At 32.3% G+C, this 6,000-nt stretch overlaps 1 long non-coding RNA gene across 1 annotated transcript in view; it reads left to right on the forward strand.

The window, feature by feature from the left end:
• LOC138134777 (uncharacterized) overlaps positions 1–6,000 on the forward strand; it is a 167,004-nt gene that overhangs the window by 22,644 nt on the left and 138,360 nt on the right. The gene's annotated exons all lie outside the window — the stretch shown is intronic.

Consider the following 6,000-nt stretch of genomic DNA (forward strand, 5'->3'; position numbering starts at 1 on the left):
TCTTCCTTTCCTATGATAATTATTATGTAGGTACACTGCGCAACCTGGTAGCAACTGTTACATTTTAATAACCCGTTCGATCCGTAAACCCTACCAATCAGAAATGAATCTATTCTGTGATTGCGCACTTAAAAAAAATTATTTTTACGATTTTATGTTTCATTCTTATTGTGGAATCAATTCTAAGCAAGCACGAATCTTTCCTATAATAATTAAAATCCTCCAAACAGCGCATAAGTATTTCTTTACACAATAGGAAATGAATAAAACCAAGAATTAATTTTTCTTCAATTATTTCGAGTTCAGTAATTATTCGTGACAAAAAAAAGTATAGTATTTTTCTCAATAATAGATATTTATGCAACATGTGTATAAGGCACCTTTTTTTTAGAAATGGGAAGGTTACATGCAGGAGCACAGCGTAAAAAGTGCTTTATACACAATACAATAACACAGCACAATAATATCGGGTGTTTTTTTAAATTTCACCGCGTAGTAGGCGTTGAAGAGTGTAAAAGGTAAGATTTAAACAGCTGATACGTGATCCGTAACATGTATAGTGCGTTCACAATCGACTCTTCAACGCCTACTACGCAAACACCCGATACAAAATAATAGTTTAGCTATACCTATAATTTTTTGCAACATCATTGTTCCTGTAAAATAAAATGACTACGAAATAAATTACATATAAATAAAACTACAAAATATACAGCATTACCTATGCATTCTTTACTCTCATTGCCTAACTTAGGTAATCAGCTGAGAGTCAAAAGCTGTCACTATCTTGAAGTGTGCACGTTTAAATTATTGTCAAATGTATCTACAATTTGTCAATATGGGCAATGACAAAATATTAAGTTTATAGTTTTTATTTATTTATTTTCTATTTTTTATTAATTAAAACCACGTTCTGTTCCATTTGTCTGATTTTTTAAAACTTATTGAATGTTTTGTCGGTAAATCTGATAATCACATTTTCACAATTAACACAATCAAAATTAAGTTTATTAATACATAAAGGTCGTTTTAGAATGTATGACAACACGATGACACTAGTGTCCAAAATTTATTGATCGCGACCGTACCTAAGTAATCAGTTAAGAATCAAAATCTGTCACCATGTGAACGTGATAAATAGAGGACTGCTAAGCCAAGTATTTTACTAGAAATTCATTTGGTATTTTCTTTATTTTTGCATAACCAATTTAATTAAGTGCAAATGTATTAAAGTGTGAAATAAAGTTCTCCAATCTGTAAAATGAATCATGCTGTGAAAAATGCCCACTTTAGTCACATAATATTGATTAAAAAACAACTACCTACATACTTTTTAACAGTGGTGGAACTGTGAATATTTTTAATGTTTCATGGAACCAGTTCTAGGATTTTTTATAATAATTTTACACTTGGATGCTCTAAATTTAATAATAATAATATGTAATTGACACACTTGTGAGAATTTATTTTTGCATGTGCATTACAAATGTGAAACACCTACCTACAGTTTGTGAAATTTCAAGTAATTACCTAGGTATATTTTAAATTAAATGGCCTAAAAGTGAAGTTTGAAGCAGATATTGCAAAAAAAGTCACTAAATTATACATATAACTTTTTTTCTCTTTTAGCTTTATTTGAGGTTTGTTTACATCTTTGTAAATGTAACCATTGTTTAATAATTTTTTAAAACCGCAAGCAGTGAATAGGATCTTCTCAGTATCTAAAACACATATTATTATTAATGTTACTTAAACGTTTTTAAACGATTACGGTTGTAAATGTTACTAAGGACAAGTCAAGAATTTTTCCAGCAGTCACAATCATAGGTCTTTTTGAACGTTCCATTAAGATAATTAAACTTTTTTTTGCCTTTTCTTCATAATCGTACCATTGGCCCATATAAATTGCATTTGTTAGACTATTACTCTGAAAATAACAACTTTAAAAATAAACGAAAGCACACTTATAACAGAAAGAACCTCGTCAATTAAAGTTGAACCGTAATAACAGTAGAGAAAAATTTCACTAAGCATCGTAATTAGATAAATTACCATTGACAGAAAATTAAATGTCAAAGGATCCACCTAAAAGAATGTACAGAAATAAAATACATATTTTAGTATTCTAAAAGATGCTAGGACGAATGTAAAAAAAATCACCACATACCATGCTCAATTGAAGACAAGAAACACAAATTACGAATATACTGCCTAAAAATTGACTAAAAACAGCCAAGGAAAAGCTTTTTTCATATACTTTTACGAACCTGTAATTTAAATGATTAACATATCAAGTCAGTACAAAATATTACCTAACTACTCTAATATGGCATCGTGATGGTCGATACATTGTTTGATTTTATTGTAAATGATCCTCGACTTTATTCTTCTTTCATTGGAATGAATGTTAGTTTTTTTCGACATTTCCTCATCCGCATATTCGTTCAGATGTTGCAGATTGTCTTTAAGGACTCCTAGCTGGCCAGTGGCCTGACAAGCCAGGCCGGCAATCAAGGGATCAACAGCCCCACTGCAATATGCTGCATACGACACTCCTAACGTTTAGAAAACATTTATAACTTTAAAATAAAAATTGCATTTCATTATACCTAAAACAAGAAACGAATAGACGGGATAATAAATCTGAGGAGTTGCGGTGGCATCGAACGGCAACCAAACATCAACGGGAAGTCGGTAATGTTTCCAGAAAAACGGCTTAACAGCCCAGCTTGTGACGGAGCCTGTGACAAAAATCAGAAAAATCGTGTTTATTCTGCGACAGGTGCTGTTGCAGCTTTCGATTATTTGTTTCTGTTTGTCCGAAGAAACTCTGAAAAATGGCGATTCAAAGTAGTGGATGCATTTTTTTATTTCGTCGCCGTTGTTAATAAACGGGAAAAATTTGATGATGTAACAAGCCATTTCAGATAGTAGAAAGGCATTATCGGCGATTTGCACTATGTCGATGTTCTCGTCGAGCAGTAAATAGAGAAATCCTAACAACCCAATGCAAATCATGAACAAGCTGTACATGAAGAATCCTAGCACTTTGTACAGATTTTTATATTTTCTTGGGGGGTAGAGGCCCAAAGCGCGCATTATTCGCAAATTAACACTAAAGCTTTGCTTAACAATTCCTGCCATAGTTTTTTTATGGTGCGGTAATGTTGCCTAACAACTTAACCATTAAGGTAATTAGTTATTCCGTTTATACTTATATAGACGTCGGCTTTTTCCATTTTTTATCATGCGAGAAAAATTCCACCCTTTAAATTGAGGAATAATATCTAATTAATATTAGATCAAAGATTTGTCTAAGACATTCAGCGTTTGTTTAAGACACGGAATATTCGTAGAACAACAAGTTAATAAAACTCCATTTATAAAATAACTTTTTATTTGGTATTAATAATTAATGAGGTATCGGCTTCATTACTTTGTGAATGCAGATACCAAGGAAATGATTCGTTAATGTCTTTGTTGAAAAGCGCTTTCCGTTTATCGTCTTTTAAGCAATCGATACCATTTTATTATGTTCCAGTTAAATTCTGTCTTCCATCTAAAATAAATATTTTGTATTATTATTGTCAAACTATCCTACATTTAACATTTAACAAAAACAATGTAGAGAATAATAAATGGAAACAATTTGAAACAATTTATAACAGTATTACCATCGTCACTTCCAGCATTCTTGTGTTAATTAAAATATGTTTATCCAACATCTCATAGATATATAATAGGACAATAACTATGGTGATTTTAATCAAATAAAGTGACATATAAGTCACTAGTGATCTAAACACAATTTTTGCAATGGTAATCGAAATCAAATTAATTTGTCAAATAAAAATGTCACCAATGTCATCATTTTTCAACGATATTCTGAAGGTGTTGGGTAAAGTTAAGTATGGCACGCGTGTGTTAGCGGCTATAAATCACTTTAAAAAGCTAACCCACTCGTTTTCAACTCGTGGTTTACCTGTTTTTTCGCGTGACTTATATGCCTTGTAACACACTAGTACCATAAATAACTATTATTATAGTATTTTTAAACTGTTATAAAATTGGGGGTGAAACTTTTTTACCGAAAAAGCCGCTGCATTTAAATATTTTAATTGATTATTTCCTTCATGTGTCTAGCAACCAATTGCGTGACAAATATTGACCAATCAAAACGAGAAAACAAAAAATAACCCGATAAAATTTCTCTAAAATGCACACTGTGCAAGAATCGGATAAAAAAAAATTCGGTACCTGATTTTTTTTTTTAATAAAATATTTTGAACAAAAAGGATTGGAAATAATACGTTTGTTTTCATTCTATTCAGGAAATAATCAGCCGTATACCCCTCGTGCAAAATTTTAATATCGGCAAATTTTTTGCTAATGAACTCAAACATCCATAAACATCCGATACAAAATTTTGCACTTGGGATGTAATAAGTGAAAAATTTCGCTTTTAACGGTTTAATTTACATAACTTTAGTCGATTTTTCTTAAGAATTTTTTGTAGCTAATATCTTAGAAGATTTCATTAATATTATACATAAACAAATAAACATTTTAATATCTACCTGTTATAAAATAGTATATTATGTTATGAGGAGCAAAAATGAAGTTTTATGTGCTGCGGCTGGTAGATTGGCTGTCGAACGCAGTGAGGCAGACAAACCAGCCAAAGCACATAAAACTTCATTTTTGCTCCGAATAACATATACTATTTTTTCTTCAAACCTTCATAACAAATTATTTAAGACATGTTAAGAAACCAGGTAGGAATTTCAAATGATTTAGCTAGTTTACTTTACTGCCGCTCATCAGCGGAGATAATAACTTCACGGACGCCCTCAGCGGAGATAATAACTTTATCTGCCGCTCGTCAGCTCGTTAGATGCCATGACAATGAAGTGACACTTTAGCATTATCAATGCAGCAGGATAATGTCATAATTTACGGACGTTTGAAGAAAAATTATATTAGTGTTACTGTTTTATAAATAAATAAATCACTAAACCGTTAAATACGATTTCAAATTTTCATCAAATTGTTTGCTTCGACCTGAAACTTCTGAAGCAACCTTAATTTGTACTTAATATCTAAAATCCGTTTCACCAAGAAACTAATAATGTGCTAAATTTAACAAGAAAATAAATCTAAACGAGCTATTGTTAAAATATTAATAGACCAACAAATTAGAAAGTTGGATGTGTAAAACAAAGTAAATATGAATTTTTGTCAAATATTAATTACCTAAATCCTACTTTAAGTATCATGCAACACTTGACATCACGCAGAAATGAAATTAATACATGGGTAGCTACTTTTGCACCACGTGCTACCCTACCAAATTAAAGTACCTCCCAAGAACTGGCTATTAAATTACGTAAATGATACGTTTCCAATCGAACCACTCCTGAATGGCCGTTGCAATCGTAGTAAACGGAAGTAGCGTAAAATGAAGTGCTGCAAAGACCAGTAGCTCGTAGCCTCCAGCTGGTTGGAGTGGTGTGAGCAATAACCTGGTTGGAACCAGCTCTGTGTAGGTCATCACCGACGGTGATGGTACCGGTCTTCGTACTTGCCGCTTGAACCCGTTGTATTGACAGTTGAGCGATTAAATAGAATAGACGATCAGACTTTTAGGTATCCTGATCCCACGGAATCGTCTCAAGGTACTCGACAGTCATGGTGCAATGCTGCAATGCTCAAAGTTGGTGCGGTGTTATTACTGTTGATCGCTTCAACGCACACTTCTCCTCAAATCAGCGATTTTAAACACAGTAAGTTTTTCTTGTCTATTTGAAAAGCGGCCACTAAACTAAATCACTCATTTACGGTCGGATTTTTTTTTTATGTGAATACATTCAGAACGACCAGTGTCCAGTTCCGATGCACTGGATTCTTCTACTTCGAGTCGAATAACGGTCCGGGTTTAATAATATTTGTTTGTATTTGTCGATTTTTAATTATTAACGTTGTTATCGACCGCTTAGTGCC

The sequence above is a fragment of the Tenebrio molitor genome, chromosome 7 (assembly GCF_963966145.1).
Source record: "Tenebrio molitor chromosome 7, icTenMoli1.1, whole genome shotgun sequence".
NCBI lineage: Eukaryota > Metazoa > Arthropoda > Insecta > Coleoptera > Tenebrionidae > Tenebrio > Tenebrio molitor.